Genomic DNA, 24,034 nt, shown 5'->3' on the forward strand with positions numbered 1-24,034 from the left:
ACACAGTATATTCCCGGCATCCCTATTGTCCATTTCAAGGATGGCAGCGACAGCCCTCGTGTGCTTTCATGGCCTCCTTATCTTGCTAAGTTCTTGGCAGAAGGAAGAATGTGCAAGATGGGTGGCAGTCGTTGTAAGAGTCTGATTTCTCAAGGGGTTGATGTGGCCTTTGCTCCTAACTCCTTACTAGCGTCTCCATGGCATTAGTGCCTTAGCGTGTGGAAGTGAAGTCAGTGGGAAGTCTTCCCTCCCACTCCCCCACTGCTGCTAACTGTGTTTCCCACAGACAGCTAGGCACGTCACAAGTAAGGAGACACGTATCTGCCAAGGGTGTGTTACACAGATTGATGCTATATTTCAGTAGCTCGTACAGTCACGACTTGGCCTGAGAGTCTAATCGAGGCAACAGAAGACAGTGTGTTTGTGTATAAGAATGTGGTTCTAGGGGCGCCTGGGTGGCGCAGTCGGTTAAGCGTCCGACTTCAGCCAGGTCACGATCTCGCGGTCCGGGAGTTCGAGCCCCGCGTCAGTCTCTGGGCTGATGGCTCAGAGCCTGGAGCCTGTTTCCGATTCTGTGTCTCCCTCTCTCTCTGCCCCTCCCCCGTTCATGCTCTGTCTCTCTCTGTCCCAAAAATAAATAAACGTTGAAAAAAAAATTAAAAAAAAAAAAAAAAAAAAAAGAATATGGTTCTAGAAAATGTGAGACTATGTTGAGCTCGGTTTTGAGTTACAGGGGAATATATGTTCTGGTTGTGTACAGGCCGTTGCAAGATTGTTTTTTCAAGTAATTCACTGAAAAGAAAAGATAATGAAGTCTGCAGTTGACAAATGGACAAGACCATTGTCTAATTTCATTATATATTATTGTATTATTTAACATCACATGGCATCGTTATAGGAAAATGGAACAGAAAAAATACAAAACCAAAAAAGGGTAAAAAAAATCTGTCAAATGGTAGAGATGCTGTTCTTTCAGAAATTGCCTGACGAGACAAATAGCAATTAGGCAGCAGGTGCGTCCAAGTAGTTATTTTTTTTAAATGCTGGTTATCGCAGTGTGGACGCTAACAAAATGGATGATAGCATGATGGTGACACCCACACCGTTGCATGTTTAATGGATCCCAGTGGTGTCAGAGGGCTGTAAGTGACACCATATAAGTCCCTGAGTGAATAATGATGTCATTTTAGTGGTGCTGCTTCATGAGAGGGCCACTGCTGATCTATACTTTGTTCTCACACACTGAAGGTTACTTAAAAGTGTGTGTGTGTGTGTGTGTGTGTGTGTGTGTGTGTGTGAGAGAGAGAGAGAGAGACAGAGAAAGAGAGAGAAAGAGAGAGAGAGAGAAAGAGAGAGAGAGAGAGAGAGATTGACCAACTGTCCCTGTTTCCCAGAGACCCTGGGGTTGCCCCGGACATTGAACTTTCAGAGCTAACGCGGGTGCAGTGCCTGCAGACTTGGGAGGTTGATCTCGTTGTGCGTGTATCCTCAAGAATGAGTATTGTTTTTCAGGGTTGCAGAGGTTAAAGGGATATGTTTTAATGTGTACCATTCGAATGAGGTTATTACACAAGATGCTTTGTACCACTTTTACAAAGAGAAACCTGGCATTTGTAAATCATACGTAGTATCCTCCAGTGTTGTTTCAGAGTTGTGGAGCTCAGCATTAAAACAAAGTGTTTTTTGTTGTTTTTTTGTTTTTTGTTTTTTTGTTTTAAGTTCCTAGTGTTGCTGATGTGCAGCCAGGTTTGAAAAGCAGAAATCTAGTGTGGCCTCCTGGCCTCTCAGCTCAAACTCAGCCGCCGAATTTGTGGTGAGGACAGAAGAGACTTTGAGAGAAGGAAAGAATGCCCCCTCCACCCCTCCCCACTTCCGTATCCCCACGTCTCACTTTGAACTCGCCACCTAAGGGTTATCGTAGGTGTGGTCAAAGTCAAATTGGAAGCTTCTGATGCGTGGAGTGGTTTGATAGGCCATCGAAGTGGAGATAGGCCACTTCTGGTTTAAAACACAGGAAGCTTGAAGTTTGTGTCAAGTGTTAATGACTTTTAATGGCTTCGATTTTGTAAACATCCCAAAGCCTTTTTTCTTCAGGTTCCTCAGACTTAGAAGAACATCTAGGCCAATCTGTGCATCTCATCTTGTACATGTGCAAAGGAACTCTTGGGACTGTGAAATGACTTGCCCGTAATGCCATGGCTAGTAAACGTCAGAGTTGGGACTTCACACAGGTCTTCTGACTCCAAGTCCAAAGCTCTTTCCAGAACATCAACATGCCTTATGGCTTTGGGGTTTTCTTATTTTGACATTCATCACTATAAAAATGGCAAACAAAACAAAACAAACAAACAAAACGTGATTCAACCCCTTTGCATTGAAATGATTTCTATTTGAGTGAAATTTTTAAGTGACATTGAATTTTACAGAGTATATTAAGGTTGTAAATATTTTGAAAAATAATACTTCGTATTTACTAAGATAAAGCTCAAATAGGGTACAATTAAAAGAAAGTTCATAATAAGATGAAAGGGAATTTGCTCACATCATAGAAAACTTCTTTCTTTGGGCATAGATCTAACAAGTGGGTGCTAGTTATTGTACATATAGACTGAATCTAGCATTTTCTGTATGCTCTCTCCGATCCTTACCGTCTTCTTACCATGTAATTGTTACGGTCACCATTTTACAGATAAGGAAACTAAGGCTTGGAGAGTATCAAGGTCACACAACTGGTAAGTAGCAGAGATTAGAATTGAACCCACCTTTATCTGGTCTTAAAATCTGTCATGGATTTTGCATGATACAGCATCATATAGTGGGTAGGGATTTGAGCTTAAAATCAGAAATCCATGACACTTAAATACTTTGTAACCATTAGGAAATTAAACTCTTCCTCATCTGTAGAGTAGGGAGGATGATAAAAAGAAGTTATATGAGGGGCACCTGGGTGGTTCAGTCAGTTGAGCGTCCGACTTGGGCTCAGGTCACGATCTCACAGTTTGTGGGTTTAAGCCCCGCATCAGGCTCTGTGCTGATGGCTCAGAGCCTGGAGCCTGCTTGGGATTTTGTGTGTCCTCTCTCTGCTCCTCCCCCTTCCCTGCTCCCACTCTGGCTTTGTCTCACTCTGTTTCTCAAAAATAAAAAAAAAAAAAAAATGTAAAAAAAAAAAGAAAGAAAGAAGTTACATGAAAGGTTTGGCATATGCCCGGCTTAGAGTAGAAACTTGGTCAACCTTAGCTGTTCTTACAATTACCTGACATATTCAGATGATCTTTAAAGGGTATGGGATGGTTCTTGCATATCTAGTTACCTTCTGGCAGATATCCCTGCCTGGAAGTTCATAGTTTACAAACTCAGCATATGAACTAAACTCACAAACTCCCTTCTCCCAGTTTTCTCCCTTTCTCCTCTGTTCCAGTACTTTCCATGACCTCCGTGGATGGCACCCTCAGCTACAGAGTAGATTAAGTCAAAAAGCAGGTAGTCATGTTTTTTTCCTTCATCCCCATTCAAACTCCTATTTAAAAAAAAAAAAATATTTTATTGTTTATCTATATTTGAGAGAGACAGACAGAGCATGAGTGGGGGAGGGGCAGAGAGAGGGGGAGACACAGAATTCGAAGCAGGCTCCAGGCTCTGAGCCATCAGCACAGAGCCCAACGCGGGGCTCGAACTTAGGAACCGCGAAATCATGACCTGAGCCGAAGTCAGACACTTACCCGACTGAGCCACCCAGGCGCCCCCAAACTCCTGTCTATTCTTAATTTTTAAAACCCCTCAAAGCTGTTTTCTCTGCTCCAGCTCCTATTTTGGGTCTCAATTTCATCTCTTGACTGTCTTTTTCTGCTTTAAGTTGCTTCTAGAGTGGTCTTTCTAAAATACAAGTGGGTCATGTGTCTGTTCCACTTCGTACCGGTCACAGGCCCTTTCTTGCCCTCAGGAGAGAGTTTCAAGTGTGCAGTAAAGCACACAGGCTCAGTTGCTCACCCCTATCTCTCCTGCATGACTTCTGACTTCTCTCAGTTCCCTGCATCTTGCGGGTTCTCTGAGGTTTCTGTGCCTTTGCTACCCACCCGGGTTGCTTGTAAATCTGGAACACTCACTCTGGGTCTCCCTCCCTCTGAGCAAGCCTCTCAGATTGCCTTTCTTCCCCAGGCCGCCAGCCATGCTGGGTCAGGGGCCTCCACCATGTGCTGCCAGTGGCATTTACCTCTATCCCAGGACTTACCCCACAGAACTGAAATCTTATCTGTTTATTTACCTTTCTACTGGATTATAAACTACTTAAGCGTAATAGCGCATCTTGTTCATCTTGTAGCCTTACTTCTTAGCACAATTCTTGCTGACATTTAATGAATGTTTTCTTCAAAAGCTTATATATACTGTTACTTACTAAGGTATGTTACTGAGTAGCCTGGTGAATTTTAGAAACCAAAATATTATTCTCAGAACGGATTACTGACTCACGAATTCATGTTCCACTTACATTTTTAAAAAATTGCACATAACATATAATACTCTTTTAACAGCATGTAATCAAAACAGAGTTTTTGGTTCTTAAATAATTTTTTTTTTTTTTGCATTATATCTGGATTTTATTTTGCTGTGTGGCTGAGAGGGTCTAGGGAATTTTAAGAGGTCAGCAGTTAAAGTAAGGTTTAGTTTTCATGTTTGTCTGAAATTCTATATTAGAACTTCATAATTATTTAGAAGCAGTTTCACATACAGTTATAGCTTACTAAAGTTTTAAACTAAATGTTGTTCTTATTAACAGAAAGAAATATCAATCTAGATTATATGTAATGGTACCTATACTAATTATCAGAAGTTTCTTTGGTATTGTGGAATATGTTATATTCCCTGTATTCAAATAAAGGCTGAGCAGTATTTACTGTTTTTCTGATTTCTATAGTACCCTTATATTTTGAGATATTTTGAAGTCCTGTTTCGGTAGTGAATATTCCCATAGATTTTTTTTTTTTTTCTCATCTGAGTCATTCGCGTCAAAGTGAGAGGGAGTATGGCCTAAATTCATCGTCAAGCTAGGAGTTTTGAAAAAAAAATACTGCTTATGAATTTTAAGTACTGTCTGTTATGCCGTAAAACATTAGTAGCTGCTAAGTAAATTGAGGGAGAATGAGGAAGTTACAGTTTACTATAGGGTAGCATTCCCTAATATTAGACATTAAAGGCCTGAATATTCCTACATATGTCAACATTGTTAGTGAATCACTTAACTTGTATTATTGATGAAATATATTGGTTAGTGAGGTCTAGATTCACGTCCTTTGGATCCATATTATAAACATACATTGCAGCAATATTTTTAGAAGTTTATATATATTTGTAGCTAGTAGTAGTATTTATTTTTTTGCACCAAACCTGTTAATAGTGTGAATTAAAATTCTAGAGTTAGTTAAATAAATTAATCTCTTTTCTGTGCCAGTGTTTCTCCCTTAGAATACCAAATAATCTCCCTTTGGATTATTCCTCAGCTCTTAGTTCTTAGAGATTCTCTGGATCATTTTGATTATAGCCACTAGCCCAGCTTTAAAACCTGTGCTGTTTTAGGAGTCTTTTGGACAGGTTTCTAGTTGTTACATGGAATTGAATAGATCATCCAAATTACCCTTTAGATGTAGAGCTTCAGTGTCACCAATTTCTGTCAGTGTTTTAGCCCCATGCTGTAAAATACTTATTTTTGTTAATTTCAGTTTAAATCATTTTTTCATTTTTTTTTTCCAACGTTTTTATTTTATTTTTGGGACAGAGAGAGACAGAGCATGAATGGGGGAGGGGCAGAGAGAGAGGGAGACACAGAATCGGAAACAGGCTCCAGGCTCCGAGCCATCAGCCCAGAGCCTGACGCGGGGCTCGAACTCACGGACCGCGAGATCGTGACCTGGCTGAAGTCGGACGCTTAACCGACTGCGCCACCCAGGCGTCCCGCATTTTTTCATTTTTGATAACCTGACATTGTCAAAATCCTGGAATCCCATCATTTGATTGCTTTTTTCTTAGGTGCTCTAAACCAATTTCAGCAGCTTGCATGCAATGTATTTTATTCTGTTCTAACCAAAATCAAGTTACTTTTGAGGCTGCAAATCCATTAGCAAGAACTTAGCCTTTAAACTAGGCAAAGGAATCATGTTTGCAACATGTATTTTTTTTCCGCCAACCAACTGGACCATATATTTGAGAGTTCAATGGACTTTTGCTTAAAGTTGAATTCCTTTCAAAAGTGTTGTAACTCCCAATTGCCAATTACATCTTTACTTTGCAATTATATAATAGAGTACCTGAAAAGTAGATACAGTAAATTTCATTTTTTAAAAAGTTTGTTTATTTATTTTGAGAGAGAGAGAAATGAGCAGTGGAGGGGCAGAGACAGATAATGGGAATGAGAGAGAGAGAGAGAGAGAGAGAGAGAGAGAGAGAGAGAGAATCCCAAGCAGGCTCCATGCTCTTGCCCGAGCCCTTATGTAGGGCTCAATCTCATGACCTTGGGATCATGACACAAGCCAAACGTGAAGAGTTGAGGCTTAACAGACTGAGCCACCCAGGCGCCCCAGTAAATTTGATTTTTAATTTGTATTAGTTGCTAAGGCTTACTGTTTCACTTTGAACAATTTTCTAACTTTGAATTTCTGTATCTTCACATGAATTGATAAGGATTCAAAAGAAGATTCCATGAATTATCTATAAAACCTTCTAAGATTATAATTTAATTTTATTAAAACCTTCCCACAAATTTGAGAATACACTTGTCTATAGAGGGACAGCCCCATATCATACAGAGTATGGATTGTGATTGCATATCATTTGCCATGTGATCTGGAGAGGAAATATTAGGCTTTTCTTCTGTCACCTGTGATCAGTTGGTTAGTAGTAGTCGCTGTTGAGAAAGAACCTAAAGGTACCTCCTGGCTCAACGAAAGAGAAACATTATCAACTTAGTGCAGTCTGCCATGGACTTAATTAGGAGGAGGAATGGTGTGGAGCCTCACACCTGCTGATCCTGGGCCGAATAGTTGTCAGCAGCTTTGAGCACTGGGTTTGGGTACCGTAGATGCAGATAAGAGCTATGACATCTTTAGGTACCTAAAGTCTCTTCTCAGAACTTGCAACTTACATACGGTATATAGATTGTCCAATAATTCTGTCTTATGAATTAGAATGAAAATCACTTGTTTGTGATAGAAATGTTATCTATTTCTTTCAGGCCTTAGCAATTCTGAGAAATGGCAAAATGAATGTCATGTCACGTTTGCTGTAAGGTATACAGCGAATGGGCAATGTTGGCTGATGAAAAGAGCTTGCGTCCATTGATAGTGCTTTATGTGACTCATCTCATTAAACTACCCTCAATGTCAGGCTCTGTCATGACTCTTCTTTGAAAGAAGAAGATACTGAAGCTGAACTTAGAGATCTCATTCAAGGCCATGACAGCTAGAACTCTGTGCTAGTGGAATGTGAGCTCGTGCCGTCTTCTTCCAGAAACCATGCTGCTAAGTGTATTATCTTACCTGCTTTGATCAATTTAAATGGTTTTAAGACCCTTTGATACATTTGATGTCTTGGAACATGCATTAAAACTCAACTTGATCTCAACTTATTAGAATGAAAAGCAAACATTTTAGATATCTGGGGTCTTGGTGAGAAATAGAAGTTATTCTACCATGGTTACTAATCCACTGCACAACCTTCTTTACTAAATATTTTGAGCAGACAGTCATAAGATAGCAGTTTGTATGAAAATTGAATGATAATCCAACAAACTCGATTAAAGAAATATTTACAGATTCCTCATTGTCTGTCAGGAACTTTGCTAAACTAAGGATTAAAAGATAAATATAATACCATTCCTGTCGTCCCCCCCCCCAGTATAAGTTTAATACGAGATTGAGTTTAATATAAGATTGTAAGATGTTACATTGAGTTCTAAAGTTATTTTAAAATGAGCTTTGGACAGTGGCAACTAATTTATTCTGTGAATATTTGTGAAAAACTGTATTTGAAACATGGTTTTAGATATTAGAAACCCACAGTGGGTGGGGTGCCTGGGTGGCTCAGTCAGTTAAGCATTCAACTTCGGCTCAGGTCTTGATCTCACGGTTTGTGGGCTCGAGCCCCACTTTACAAAGCTCTGTGCTGACAGCTCAGAGCTTGGAGCCTGCTTTGGATTCTGTGTCTCCCTCTCTCTCTGCCCCTCCTCCACTTGTGCTCTGTCTCTCTCTGTCTCTCAAAAATAAAATTAAAAATTAAAAAAAAAAAAAAAGAAACCCGTGGTGGACAAAATGGGAATGTTATTATGATTCCATGGAGTTTGTATTCTAGTTGGGGGAGACAAACAGTAAACAACTATAGTATGTTGGATACTAATAAATGCAAGGAGGAAAACCAAATAAAATAGGTGGGGGGAGAGGAAGTTCTGGGGGCAAGGTAGGTGGGTAGGGATGGTTGCAGTTTTGGGGGGGAAGTCAGAGAATCTTACCGAGGAAATAGCATTTCCACAAAGGTTTGAAGGAGGTGAAGGAGCAAGCCTTAGGGCATCTGGGGAAAGTGAGTTTAGTTGGAGGAAACAGCTACTGTGAAAACTGTGAGGTGGCTGCATGCCTGGTGTGTTTGAGGGATAGAAAGGAGGCCGGTGTTGATGGCACTGGTGGAGAACACAAGGTGGACATAAAGAGGTAATCAGGATGGAAGTGTGAGGTGGAGAGTACAGATTTTGTAGGGGGGTTAGGCCATTTTAAGAACTTGAGCTTTAACCTAAGTGTTGTGTGAAGCAATTGGAAAGTTTGGAGCTTAGGGACGACATGACGTGACTTAAGCTTTTAAAAGATCACCCCGTCTGCTGTACTGAGAATGACAGAACGATGACAAGGGTAGCAGTTGGGTTGTTGTTAGTGTCCAGATGTGAAATGGACAAGACAGCAGTGGGAAGGTGGTGTGAAACGGTAGGATTCAGGATGTGTCTTGAAGGTGGAGACAGAGGACTCGCTGATGGGTTGGATAGGGGTTGTGAGAGAAAGGAGTCAAAGATGATTTCAAGGTTTGTGTCCTGAGCAACGGGAAGGATGGCGTTGGCATTTGCTGAGATGGGTGGACGTAGAAGGAACAGGTGGAGAGTGGAGACTAAGAGCTCAGTTTTAAACGTGGTAATGGAGACATTGCTGTGTCTTCCCCAATCTGGTTTCATGCTCCTCTTCTCTGGTGCATTGGGAACCATACTTTCTAACCTCCTTACATGTAGACAGGACCATATGGCTTGTTTTGGTGAATGAAATGCAAAGGGAAGTGATGTGTGTATCATTTCCAGGTTGAGGCAGTGTGACGCTGCTGTGTGATTCTTTGGTCTGTATGTTCTGCTAGCATGAAGAATGGAGGGGAGGCTTCAGGTAAAGATGGCAGAACCCTAAGATTGAAGGATGTTGCATCGCTGAGACTGCACGGAGAACAGATTTCTGGGAGAGTATTAAGCAACTGAGTTCATAGAGACATATTAAGTTTTACCCGGTATTAGACATATGAGTGGAAATGTTAGGAAGTCAGTTCGATGTAACCATTTGGGACCCGGGAGTGAAGATTGGGCTTGAAATATAAATTGGGAAGGCTTCAGGAGATGTGTGACATTTAAAAAAGTTTTGGTTGAGATCATGAAGAGAGTAAGTCTAGATGGAGACAATGAAAAGGACTGAGTTCTGGGACGCCCATATCTAGAGGTTAAGGAGACGACAGTTTACGTAAGGTGGTTGTTTGATCCTACTGTTATAATACCTATAAACCCTGTGTTATGCCACACCTGTACGTTGCTACAGCCAGTGATGTTTCTTTTGATGTGCTTACTTCCAAACTTTCCAACAATCACATATCATATCTGCATTACTAGGTACTGGGTTCACCTCTCTCAAGGAAGAAAGAGCCAGCATACAGCTGAATCGATACTGAGACATCATTCACCTCTTTGCATTTTCTATCCACATAACAAAGCCATCAATGTCTAGAAATCAGTCAGCAAATAATTATTATTTTCTCATTGCTGTGTCTGTAGATATGAGGTTTCTAGACATTCTAAAATTAGCAAAGAATTGACCTACCTCGGGGTTTCTCAGTTCCAGCATTATTGACAATTTGGGCCAGATGGTTCTTTGCACTGGGGAGGGGGGGAGGACTGCCTTGTGCAGTGTATGATGTGTAGAAGCATTTCTGGTATCTGCCCACTAGATGTCAGTAGCACCCACTTCCCTCCCGTACTTTCTCTCTTCAGTGACAATCAAAAATGGCCATCGATGTGGACAAATGTCTTCTGAGTGGAAGCGAAAACCGCTGATCTTTGTTATGTCTCCTTTCAGCGAGTCACTTTCTTATGTATTCGTTCCCTGCAGAATACTGGAGAAAGTTTATCTGAACATTCACAGTAATATGCTATACTAAATTAGAGGGAACTGGGACAAAAAGGCAAACACATGGTCCTATAGAATTTAGGCAAGAAAGCAAAGTAACATTGCCAAGTTTGCCAAGTTAACAGTGGAAAATAATATGTACTATGCTATCATCAGGGCAAGTCTGGTTAAGAAAGGTGAAAAGAGGAATTATCCATAGGCTAAGTCACGCGTTAACTGGGTCTTAAAGGACAATATAATCGTACGGACACGAGAAGACCTATCCTGGCCTGGCAAATTGCAGGAATGAAGATTCGAAAATGCGAAGTATGAGACAATAAGGTCTTTCCCAAAACAGTGGATGCATTGGAATGTCTGAATCGGCAACTTTGTGGGGACGGAGGTGGAGAGCGGTGGGAGATCTAGCTGAGAAATCCCGAGAGCAGACTGAAAAAAGATCTCTGAGGTCAAGCTTAGAGATTCACATGTTGCCTGATGTCCAGCCTGATGCTTGTCACTACATGCGGTGTAGAGACGTGGACGATTCTACCCTGTCTTTTGGGACTTTTATCTTGGACATAATGGAAAGCGACATAATTTTTGAGCAATAGACTAGTATTTTTTAAATGATGTTTTGGGAAAATCAACCAGATGGTGGGAAGGTCAGCGAAGGTGTGAAATTGGGCGTGGAAGATGGCTTGCAGGATCTGGAAGCAGTTTGTGGGTGAGCTGAAAAGGGCCTAAACAGGGAGGCAAGCTTTTTTTGTAAAAGGCAGGACAGGAAATAATTTGGGGACTTCTGGCCATCCAGTCTCTGTACAACTACTTACCTCTGTCGGTGGAGTGTGGGGGTAGCCGTAAACGATGCATACACGAATGGTCATGGCTGTGTTCTAATAAAACTTTATTTACATAAACATGTGGCAGGCCATACTTGGCCAGCTCCCAGTGCAAACTCGTGATGTGTCACTGGAAAGAAGTCAAGGAAAGAATCAAGGGAAAGAACTTGAGAAGAAAGCTTTGCCGAGCTTGGTAACCAGCCAAACAGAGATACTAAGAGGAAGGGTGAGTGGTAGATGTGGAGAAGAAAAGAGCAAAGATTATCCTGGAACTTCAAGTTTAGGAGGTACGAGTAAGACGGTCGAGGAGCAGGTGTCAGCGACGTAAGGAAAGCGAAAGATGTGTTTGAATTTAGAACTGTAGACAACATGTCAAATAGCAACTGGTGAAGCTCTGTTGTGCCACGGAGGAGATGTCCAGGCTGGCCCTGTAGAGCAAAACAGTATTTTCCTTGGGGTGCTGTTATAAGGAGAAACGATGTCTGGAAAAAGGGCAAAAGCATGAGGATAAACCTGGGAGAATACCACGTTTGCAAAGTGGAAGGAAGAAAATGGGTCGAAAGAGACAGGGAAACAGAAGGAAGATTGGGGTAATACCGTCTTCAGAGCTACAGACCAAGACAGCTTTCAGGAGGAATTGGGCCATCACTGTCTGACATTTCAAATGGTCAAGCAGAATGGTGACTGAGAAAAAGGCTGTCTCGGGTGATTAGGAGGTCATTGGTGGCCCTTTGGAATACAGCCTCATTTGAGTTGTGGGAAGAAGAGACATCTCAGAGGCTCAGCACAGAGAAGGGAAAGTAAGAGGGAGCTTGTGTGTTTCAAGAGAAACAGAACAGTAATTGAAGGGAGCACCTTTTTCAAACAAGAGCAGGCTTGTGTATGGTTGATGACAGGAGAGTAGGACACAGTGGGCTCAAGTTGGTGCAGAAGGGACAATGGGGCTCAGTGGAGGCCAGAAGAGGAAGACAGTGTTGGGATGAGGGAAGGATAGCACCCTCAGCCCCTGAAAATGCTAGGGAATGTCCGTAGTTTTAAACATTCTAAGGTGCTCCTCTTTGATGGCATTCATTTTTTTAGTAACATAGGAGGGAAGTACATTTGTTCACACAAGATCAGGAAGTGGATGGGAGCATGGTAGGATTAAATACTTAAGTGGTATAAAGAAGATTAGTAGCAACTATTACCTTAAAAACTGGTAGGTGATCTCCTAGAACTCAACACGTGGATTATTGAGAGATATTTTCAGTGTTCCTTTAGCGGAGTAGGTCGCATCGAATAGGACTTAAGACGGTGTGTTCGCATTGAACGTTTATGTATTTATTTTTTTTTACATTGAAACCATTAAAAAGAGACAAGAGAAAATAAACACTTTTGTGGTTGAGGAAAACGCCCGTCATCTTTGGAAGAAACTGCTTGCCGTGTTTTCTTTGGGTATCAGTATGTCCGACAAAAAGAAGAGCCTATTTACTTAGATGTGATTGTATCAAATTTGACGGTAGAGTCAGACTGAAAAATACTCGTCTCAAGTACATGAAATTCTGTCGTCTCATAGCTTCTTGGGTTGAGGATTGATTTCTCTGTCCAGACTCTTTTAGAATGTAAATACCCCTATAAGAGTAAATATGTTAAGTTCACATTAACTCCCTTGGCAGGAACCAGGATGGCAGGATGGAAGGTTGCAAAACCAACAAACCAGAGTTTAAAAAGAGGAGACAAACACTGCCTGCTTACTTTGCTTGCCTTTCATTATTTTGCCCAACGCGCTATAGATGATGCACGTGGCCGGTGGATTATCACTTGATCGTGAACCCCAGAGCCTCATTGCTAACGCTTATGTTGCCCTTGCTTGGGCTTTCTAAGTGCTTTATGTATATTAATTCAGTGAATTCTCATGGCTTGATGAAGTGGAGCTATTGTTATCTGCCAGTTTATAGGGAAGGGGTGACTCAGCGAGCAGGTTGGGGAGCCAGATTATAAGTGGGCAGTCTGGCTTCTGAGGCCACAATATTAACCGTGAGGTGTGTCTGCCGAGAAAATGCCCTGTGCTTTTTAGTCGTCCACCCTGACTCATGCCTACAGCAGCAACAACAAAATTTTGAAATTTTAAGTTTTCATACATAAGAAGAACAAAATTTGATCTGTGTCCATTTCTTTCTTTTTTTTTTAAACAAATATTTATTTATTTAGGGACAGAGAGAGAGAGAGAAAGAGAGAGAGAGAGAGAGAGAGAGAGAATCCCAAGCAGGCTCCACACTGTCAGCTTGTGGGGCTTGATCCCACAACCCTGGGATCTTGACCTAAGCCAAAATCAAGAGTCAGATGCTTGACTGACGGAGCCACCCAGGCACCCCCATTTTTTTTCTACTAACATTTTCTTTAATTCACAGATCTGTCACACAAGAAATAATATGAAGGGGTAGCCTGAAGGTGATAAAATAGACAGTATGTATTTTTCAATCTACTGATTTAAAAAGGGGCTTATAACAACCTTGTATGGTGACAGATGGCAGCTAGATTTATTGTCGTGACTATCTCCTGATGTGTATAAATGTCAAATCACTGTGTTGTATACCTGAAATGAATATAATATTATATGTTAATTATTCTTCAATTAAAAAAAAATGGCTTAGGTTGATTTGGAGTCTCTGCTGGCTTTTCTACGCCAGGACCTGTAGGAGGATTCAAAAACATACTCACATTTCTTTCGCATTAAATGTCATACCCACTTTTTCGTCTTTTCACATTACCGTTACCAGAGGGCCTGTTCTACAGGTGGTGCGACCTTTAGAGGTTACCCCTTCCAGAGCCTTTATTTTTACAGATGCAAAAATGGAGGCTCAGAAGCTCAAGTACCTTATCAAGCTAAGGCCATTCCAACAGCCCTGTGTTTCGAAATGACAACTTCTGATTTGTCTCAACCTCCACCCTCACATTTGAATACTTTTGCATACAGCTTTTAACGCATTGGAATTAAAGTCTACCCCCCTGAAAACTGCGACAATTCAGTTGAGGAAACAGTCGCCTTTCTTTGAGCTTGTGTTAAAGTTGGTAGATTGGGGTCATTTAAGAAAACTCAAGCAAAGGTGTGAAACCCTTTATTTTACGTGTTTGTTTTTCTCGTGGTTATTATTTACTGCTCAATCAGCATTAACAGAAGAAAAATAATTTGGCCGCGAAGTTACTTTAGTATAGGATTTCAAAGGACCTTATTAGAGAGAGATGTAATTTCATCCTCTTGGCCTTTTATATAACAGAGTGCATATTTGGGTTACTTCGTTCTGACCCGGAATTGAACCATAGATTTAAGTGGTGCACAGGAAGTTAAAATCTTCATTCGACAAAGATTGAAAAATACATTATGGTGGTTTTTCATATTGCTAAGGATGTCTTCATACTTTATAGTTTTGTGCTCTTATTTTAGCTAAATCTTGTCTGAACAGCACCTGCGTCAAAATTTTCTCATTTCACAAATCTCGTAAAGTCTAGGTATTTGATGACTACCATGTATTATACAATCAGTGGTTTTCAAATGTGTAACTTTGACACGTTGATAGACATTGTATCATTATATGTTTTTGTATGTTGCTTAACCCTGTGGAGCCCTGGTTTAGTTACGATATTCCGTAACGAGAACGATAGACTGAATGTCACGGGTTGAAACAGTGATTCAAATATCAATATTAAGGAAAGTAAGCCGGAAAGTCCATAAAGGAAATAAAAGATGTAAAGAAAGTCAGGCAAAAGGCTTTTGCAACTTGCGTTTTGAGAGCGTTTGCGTAAGTGAAAGAGACAAATAATGTCAGGGTGCTACTGACTCTGTGTGGCAGTGCCTGTGTATCTTCCGTGAGACTCTTCCCGTCGCCCCAAGACTGATTGCTCCCCCTTTTCTTCAGTACTCCATTTTGCATAATAAGATCCACACTGATCCATGTTTGGGGTGATGGTTTCCATCCTCACTGGGAGATTGTGGCCTTCTCGTTTCTTTTCCATGAAATAAAGTTTTCATTGGCTAGGATCCCAGCTAGACTGATGTTTTTTCTCCCCTCATTTTGTTTGTTTGTTTAATATCTTAGATTTTGAAAGTCATTCAAAATTAAAGAACTTGCATATTATCCGAAGAAAATAAGTTGTGATTTGAATCCCTTTGTGAAAACTCAGAAGAGGTGTTTAATGTTTAAGTAACTTGTTATGGGTGGTTCGAGGTCTTTCTGAAGTGCTTGTCTGCTGAAGATTTGTATGGTACTTACAGTAAGGGTGTTTGTTTACTCTGTGGGAGATTCAGACCCGTTCTATTGTGCCTGAGTTACTATGCAGAAGTAAGTCAGGAATCATTAATGATAATTTCAGGTTATGCATAATTATTTTAGAATGTTGAATGAATTCACTAATCTTTGATGCAGTAAACCTTATGCTGAGCTTTTCTGGTCTAATAGGTTTAATATTTTAAGGCTACATTGATTTTTTTTCCTTTTGTTTATTTAATTGTTTATTGTACTGTCATTGGAATTGAAGGTACATTATTTTCACTCTTGAGCCCTTAATGTCAAGCCCGAGGAATTTAAAGGAATTAATTGAAGGACTTCAGGATATCGGTGTTCCTTACATGAATATGGATTGAATGTTAATGTTGGATCTTAGGCTGGAAGTTGCTTTGCTGTTAGATTCTATTAGATTGAGTGTACCAACCCTTTATGCAAGGAATTGGGAGGGAAATGAACTCCAAGCGCTTGGTTTTCTCTGTTTTTGGGACAAGTAAAAAATTGAGGAATTGAGAGAAAAGGAAAATTTTTGCGTTGCTAAAATTTTTTTAGAGCTCGCAATGTTCTTTTAAAAAACATCCTTTGATGTCTTGGGTGTAGAGTAAAAAGCCCTGAGGAGTTTAAGTATATTTATTTAAATAGTTTTGTCCTTTTTCTAAATGTTGCCCCTTTGGCAGATTTTTTTTTTTTTTTTTTTTTTTTTTGCTCGTTAAAGCTTCAGTAGACTGAAGAGACGAAATTGTCCAACTCTTTTGTTTCGTGGATGTAATCAGAGTAAACTATGGACGAGCGACCTTAAAGAGGTGCTCAGGATCCCATAGCTGGTAGGTGGTAGAATGATGATTCAGGCTGGGTTTTTGAGGCCCAGGCTGTGTTCTTCATAATCACAGCATACTTGCTTTTTCATGCCCTAGAGCTTTCAGCTACAGTTTAGTTGAAGTTTTGAGTGCAGGAAACCTTTATTGATGATTTTTTTTTTCCCTGAAGTCGTGCAGGAGGAACTTTCACTAAAAATTTCAGACTGATTTGACCCCACATGAATCCCCGCCGTATTCAACCTCCAGTATTTTCGAATAGAAAACCGTTAGCCAGCATAAAATATACCTGCAGCTTCTTATACCAAACCCAGCCCTAGTGCCCTACTGCCCAGAGAATGCGAGCTAATTTTAATTGTTTCAGAAGAAAAGTCATTAGAAAATGTCATTAGCAAAAACTGAAATGGTGTTAAGAAAGGATCCAAGCATTGCAATGCAAGTTGATAGTTCTCACTCTGTATTGTCCACATCAAGAACTGTTTGATTAGGCATGCTTTCCTCTCCTTTTTTCTTCCGTTAAGATTCAGAACTCATTATGTGCTCAGTGGCAGCAGTCGGTTTTAAATGCTGTATTCTGGCTCACTTCGCAATTACCAACATCTATGCACACTCTCTCTTTTTCTTTCAGTTTGGGTTAGGTGATGTACCCTTAATTTAAAGCATATTGTATCATAAACCCCCAGAAATGCTTGTTTTGAGACAAGGGAGACTGTGAATAAATAAACATTCATGTTGATTCTTCTTCGGTAGAATATGAAGCAGAGAGAGTTAAGTAATATAAAAAGGCTATTCAGGATTTCTATTTAAATTACTAGCCAACAATTGTAGAAGACATTTTCAGTTGCATACTAGTCATTTACCTCTTTTCTGTTTTGTTAACAGAATCCTGATTTTGTTGGGGGCCACTTACTGTCCTAGATGTCTAATTGGTTGAAGCCAGATTTATGGTAACTTTAGACTTCTTTGACAGTGATTGGTCTGCTATTGGGCAAGTGACCCAAGGGACTTCTGGGAAAGATCTTGTTTCATCTAAATAGAGAGCCACAGGAAGGAGGACTCCTTTCTCATCCTGCATTGCTTACTGCTCTGGAGGCTGTAGCAGGAGAATGTGATGCATTAGCCATTCTCTGACAATGAGGTGATAAGCCTAAGAATGAAAAGCCAAAATGCTAAAGATGGCCAAGCAGAAGGACGGAGAGAACTTACATCCTTGAGGAAATCATTGAGCTGCCAAGCCTGACACATCCTCCTTCCAGACTGCTTGCTTGTGAGATAATTATTTTTCTGAACTGAGTTATTTGGTTATATTTGTTAAGCCTTGTGTGTGGGTTCAGTCCCTGGTGGAAAGGAAAGAAAATATAGAAGTTTTAGTTCCTGACCTGAAGGATCACATAATCTCATGCTTCTCAAGACTGATTTTTTAAGTAAGATAAGAATGCTTCTGAAACTAGAGATTGCCTTATTTGTTTTAATTTTTAAGTTTTTATTGAGGAGTGATTTATATATAGCAAACTCTGTGTGTGTGTGTGTGTGTGTGTGTGTGTGTGTGTGTGTGTGTGTACGCAAATCGTTTATCCAATATATACAGGTATTTTCTCCCAGTCTAAGTCCTGCATTTTAATGGTCTTAGTAGTTTATTAATTAAAAAAAAAGAAGAAAAAAACGAACTTTTTATTGACATTACATTGAATCTATATATCAGTTGAGGACAATTAACATCTTAACAGTGAATGTTGAATCTTCTGACCCACATGTATGTCGTCTTAACTGCTCTCAACAGTGTCTTAGAGCTTTCAGCATACAGGTCCTGCACAGCTAGTCAGATTCATGCCTTAGTCTTTCATATTTTTGGTGCTACTGTGAAAGTTTTTCATTTCCCTTTTCTGACTGTTCATCCCTTATATATGGGAATAAGTTGATATTTGTATATTCATCTTTCATTATGCAACCTTGCCAAGTAATTATTAGTTCGAATGTATTTGGTTTTCTGTGTAGACGGTCATATTATCTGTGCATAGTTTTACTTTTTTATTGATTCTGAAAAACTCATGCACATTTTGCATTCTCCTCTGTAATATATCTTTATATGTTAAAATACAAAGTAAATTAAAAAAAAAACTTAATAGTTAAATACTCCCTTGAGCACTGCACTTCCCCTAACCCTCAATATGTATGAAACTCATGGTCCAGAAAGAGGTGCTGCATTTAATCCTCTGACTTTTGAGCGTGTTTCTTAAACCCTAATCTAAACCCTAATGAAATATGAGTCACTTATAAAATAGATCCTAAAAATGCAAAGTGATGTAAAAACAAGTGCAGGTTGTAGAACACCATATTGAGTTATATTGCGGGCTATGTGTTAATTTGTTTATCTTAGGCCTCCACACCCAGACTGTAAATTTCTTCAAGGCAGTACTGTGTTTTACTCTTCATTTTATCTACCGCAGCCTGTAGGACAGTGCCTTATATAGAATTTATAGAAGGACTTTCACAAGTGCTTCCTCAACTTGCATATGTAGAGATTACTGGAAATAAGTAAGAAAGTGATTATACCTAAGTGGTTAGGTTAGAAACCAGGTTAGAAGAAATAGAAGTGTATGTGAGTTGGGGGTCATGGTTGCATTGAAAAACAGAATGCTTATGAAATAGAATTAAACCATATGTCCATTATGATGGAGAAGTGATACAGACTGGTGTTTCTCATGTTGGGATCTGTGTACCCAGGGGTCTGTCGATATATTTCTTGAGGAAGTGGGGCTCAAGTGCTTTATTAAACTACTAAAGTATTATATATGTGAGCAAACAAGTCCTATGCACATTTTTGGGTCGTGTAAATGACCCATGACCTTATAAACAAGTACCTCTTATGAGATTTTAGTACTGTGGTTTGCATTTTAAATTATATTTTATTGTCACCAACTGATCACACAAGTGTCAACATTTATCTGGTTAACCTAATTACTTACTATTTCTCAAGTCAGACTCTGCAGGTCATATTCTTAAAGATCTTCGAGTCCGAGAAACATAGATCCAGGCCAGTGAGCCGGAATAGGGTGGATGAGACAACAGTGTGGTACCCCTGATGTTTATAGCCTCTGTACCTTCTGTTTTCCTAAATCTTCCAGCTTTCCAAGATCAGCAGGTAGGAGCTGCTGTTCTCATGAGTCAGTCCACATGGCTGCCTGCTTCTCTGCTCTTCTTTGGCTCATAGACCAGGAGGGCACTGTCCTCTCCCCACACTGCTTTGTCTCACGCTGCCCACAGCCTTTTTGAGTCACTGCTGCCCTATTCCATGAACATAAGGCAGTTAGTTATGAGCTTCTGGAGGAGGTTTTAGAGTGAGTACAGTGAAATAAGTATAAGAAAGAACTTGGGACTTTCACACAGCATAGTTTATAGAAATTCCTTGGTCATCATGGGTCACTGGTCACCTATCCCTGGAGGTCTCTATCTTGCTCTAGAGTCTCATGGCCTCTCTCTTACCTCTTTTGCATCTCCACATCTTCTATCGGTATTCTGAATTTCTCTATGTCCTCAGTATCCTCCAGTTCTCTCACTTTGTTTTGCAGAAATTCAGTTCCGTCTTTGTCATGGCCTCACCTTGCAACCTGTGACCAGAGAACTATGCTACTATTTTTTTAATCCAAAAATCCATTAAAAAATATCAAGGTTTTTGTTTATTTTAAAAATATTTACCCCAAAGTGGAATATAGTTCTTTTTTGTGAGGCCATATCACCTGTAGCGCTATTTTTTTCTCTTTACAGTCCATACACAAATGTGCATAGTGTCTTAGTAGAGTATATATAATATACATATATATGTTGCATTTCATAAACTGTTTTCCAGTTTTATATGTAAAATACTTGGGAAAGAGGTACATTTTCTGTTATCAAGAATCTCTCAGAAATACTTGATGATGGAATACTATGGTTATAATTCACAAAAGAACAAGAAAAGGCAACACAGCGTTTTAGGAAGGATGCTGACTTAGGGGCAGAAAAATGGTTTCCAGCTCCCATCTCAATGTTCTAGTTACCTGTCACTTTGCCTGTAGCAACTTCACTCCCTTGAACCTCTTTCCTCACCTGTAACTTTCATCCTTGCCTGCCCCGGGGGATGGGAAGGGGGCAGAGTGAGCCTGTGCTTTCTAAACCTTAAACTTTTATATCAACACAACTGTTCTGTATTTTTGTAGGGATCATCCTTGTCATCGTCATCATCTCAACTAGAAAGGTCTTTTTTCCCTGTAGAATATTCACCGGCAGACTATTCACAAGCTAATCCTTGCAGGTGATTTGCATGTACTGAAATTAACAATGTGGGACTCGCTTACTCCACTAGAGAATAAGAAGAAGGATGTTTTTGGTCACTTGCATTTTATATTGTCATTTAACATTGAAATAAACTCCCTATTATTAAGAAAGAGGTCAATATTACCATTTAAAAAGGACTACTCAGGGGCGCCTGGGTGGCGCAGTCGGTTGAGCGTCCGACTTCAGCCAGGTCACGATCTCGTGGTCCGGGAGTTCGAGCCCCGTCAGGCTCTGGGCTGATGGCTCAGAGCCTGGAGCCCGTTTCAGATTCTGTGTCTCCTTCTCTCTCTGCCCCTCCCCCGTTCATGCTCTGTCTCTCTCTGTCCCAAAAATAAATAAACGTTGAAAAAAAAATTAAAAAAAAATCAGACATTTAAAAAAATAAATAAATAAAATAAAAAGGACTACTCAACATTGCATTGGTTACACATTTCTTAACTTTCTCACTCATTTGAATATCCAGAGTAGTTTGTGTGTGTGTGTGTGTGTGTGTGTTTCCTGCTCTCCTGTAATATAGCTAGACTCTGAAACAGTGTGGGTAAATATTTATCACCCCCTGCAAGACAGTAAGTACTATTCTAAATACATTTAAAGGTTTTAATGGTTTCAAAGTTAATATTTTAACTTTTCTGTTTTATTAAGACTTATTTTTTGAGTAGTTTCAGGTTCACAGCAAAACTGAGGGGAGGGTGCAGAGATTTTCCACATACCTCCTACCCTGGCATGTGCAGCCTCCTGCGTCATCAGCATCCCTCACGAGATGGTACATTTATTACAATTGATGAACCCACATTGGCACATCATAATTACCCCAAGTCCATAGTTTTGGGTGATTAGGGTTTGCTGTTGGTGTTGTGCATTCTGTGGTTTTGGACTAAATGTATAATGACATGTATCCTTTATAAATTCATACAGAATATTTTCACTGCCCTAGAAGTTCTCTGTGCCCCACCCCCTGCTCCCAACCTCTGGCAACCACTGATCTTTTTACTATTGCCATAATTTTGTATTTTCCAGAATGTCATATGATTGGAATCACATAGTGTACAGCCTTTACAGATTGGCTTCTTTCACTTAGTAAGTGCATTTAAGGTTCCTGCATGTGTTTTCATGGCTTGACAGCTCATTTCTTTTTGGCCCTGAATTATATTTCATTGTTTGGTTGTACCACAGTATACTTATCCATTCACATTTTGAAGGGCATCTTGGTTGCCTCCAAATTTTGGTGATTATGAACAAAGCTGCTGTAAACATCTAAATGTAGGTTTTTGTGTGAACATAAATTTTCACCTCCTTTGGGAAAATGCCAAGGGGCACGACTGCTGGAATGTGTGGTAAGAATGTGTTTAGTTTTGTAAAAGACGCCATACTGTCTTCCAAAATGGCTGTTACCATTTTGCCTTCTCACTCACAGTGCCCGAGGAAGTCCCCGTTGTTTCACAGCCTCACCAGCTCTTGCTGTTGTAAGTGTTCCAGTTTCTGGCCATTCTGATAGGTGTGCGGTGGCATCTCATTGTTTTAACTTCCATTTCCCTGATGATCTATCCTTATTTGACATCTGTATTGCTTCTTTGGTAAGGTGTCTATTAAGTTTTTGGCCTATTGTTAATCTACTTGTTGGTTTCCTTATGAAGTTAGAGTTAGTATTTTAAGTTGTGATATGCTATGTATGGAAAACACAAACACAAACTTGATGGGATCAATATGGTTTTTTTTCCAAGTTATACAAAATTAATGTGTCACATGACATCTGAATTTCTAAAGAGTTCTTTATATGATCAGCTCTTCATGTTTATGAAAGATTATATATAGAATGTTGATAGACGATTCTATAGAATCTCATCTGATTATATATACAGATGCTCCCCTAGAGTGGTAATATATGGAATCACTGATTAATACTGGGACTCTGAACTCACTTAGACAAAACCAGCTTTGATGCTGTATTCAAATAGCTTCATTTAGCCTCACCAGGGCAACTAGCTTTCTCATGCAGTATTCTAGGGCTTTGCATTGAGATTTGGTTTGATTGTTACAGAGAGAGGTACAGTAAGAAGATGTCTCTGGGATGACTGGGTGCCTCAGTACGTTGAGAGTCCAACTTCATTTCAGGTCATGATCTTGCAGTTCGTGAGTTCGAGCCCCATGTCAGGATCTGTGCTGACAGCACAGAGCCTGGAGCCTGCTTTGGATTCCGTGTCCCCCTTTCTCTGCCCCTTGCCCAGTCACACTCTGTATCTCTCTCTCTCAGAAAAGTAAATAAACATTAAAAAATTTTTAAAAATATGTCTCCAAAAGTTAAAGAAAGTAATAGTGATACCTATTGCTTAGTGATACTTAATTGCTTATTATTTACTAATTATAAAGCACAGTGATTTATATGTGATATATAATTTTTCATACATATTAAATATATGTCTGTACATTCAGTTTTTATCCTTGCAAAAATTGCAGTTAGAATTTAGGTTATTTACATTCCCTTTTAAAGATGAGACAATGGAGTCTTAGCAAGGTTAAGATTTTGCCTAAATTCACATGGCAAGTGGTAAAGACAGGATCCAAATCCAGGTCAGCCTGAACCTACGGTTTTTGTTCGTTCTGCTATATTATATTTATCATTTATTGATGAATTTATTAACTCAATACTAATTGAATACTTACTAGGTGTTAGGCACTGTTAGAAGTACTGAAAATACTCCAGTGGAAAAAATACACCTCAAATTCTTGCTTTCACATATTTTATATTCTAGTGAAGACAAGAAACAAAATATGTACATATGTCCTATAGTGGTGAGTGCTATGGAAAAAAGGCAAGGATGTAAAATAGGATAGAAAGTGATGAAAGAGGGGTGCATACATTTTTCCCTAGGTTGATGGTCAAAGAAGGCACCTTTTGTAAAACTGACATTTGAGCACAGGTCCAAAGGAAGTGAAAGTGTGAGCCATGGGAGTATATGCTAGAATGGCCTTCAGACTGAGGGAACAGCACGTGTAGTGCTCTGAAGATGGGGATTTGCATGATGGTAGAACAAAAATGAGGCCATTGTGCCTGAAGCAGAATGAGTGCAGGGGAGAAGGTCAGATGTGGTATCAGAGAGGTGGTATGGGGCCAGAAACCTGTAGGTCATGGTCATAACTTTGGCTGTATTCTGAGGAAGATGAGGAGTCACTGGAAAGATTGGAGCATGTGTTTGTGACATGGTGCGGCTTGTATTTGAGATGGAAAAGAGACCGTAGGACAACAGGGAAGGATCTGGGGAACAAGTTATGGAGGTGATTGCAGTGGTTCAGACAGGAGGTGATGGTGGCTTGGACTGGGGGAATAACTGAAAGTGATGAGAAGTAGTAGGATGCTAAAATTATTTCAAACATAGAGCCCACAAGATAAGCTAACAGATAGGATGTGGGGTGGGAGGAAAAGA

At 39.9% G+C, this 24,034-nt stretch overlaps 1 protein-coding gene across 18 annotated transcripts in view; it reads left to right on the forward strand.

Moving 5' to 3' along the window:
* Window positions 1–24,034, forward strand: part of EYA4 (EYA transcriptional coactivator and phosphatase 4) — a 317,460-nt gene that overhangs the window by 67,387 nt on the left and 226,039 nt on the right. Inside the window, exon 1 of one of the 18 annotated variants that reach the window (XM_086707900.1) lies at window positions 7,903–17,565. The exons of the other annotated variants lie outside the window; for them this stretch is intronic. The gene's annotated coding sequence lies outside the window, so the exon portion shown is untranslated. Of the gene's footprint in view, window positions 1–7,902; window positions 17,566–24,034 lie in introns of those variants that run through there. 18 annotated transcript variants of the gene reach the window in all.

The sequence above is a fragment of the Puma concolor genome, chromosome B2, assembly GCF_028749965.1.
Source record: "Puma concolor isolate L17-30 chromosome B2, mPumCon1.1.hap2, whole genome shotgun sequence".
Classification (NCBI taxonomy): Eukaryota; Metazoa; Chordata; class Mammalia; order Carnivora; family Felidae; genus Puma; species Puma concolor.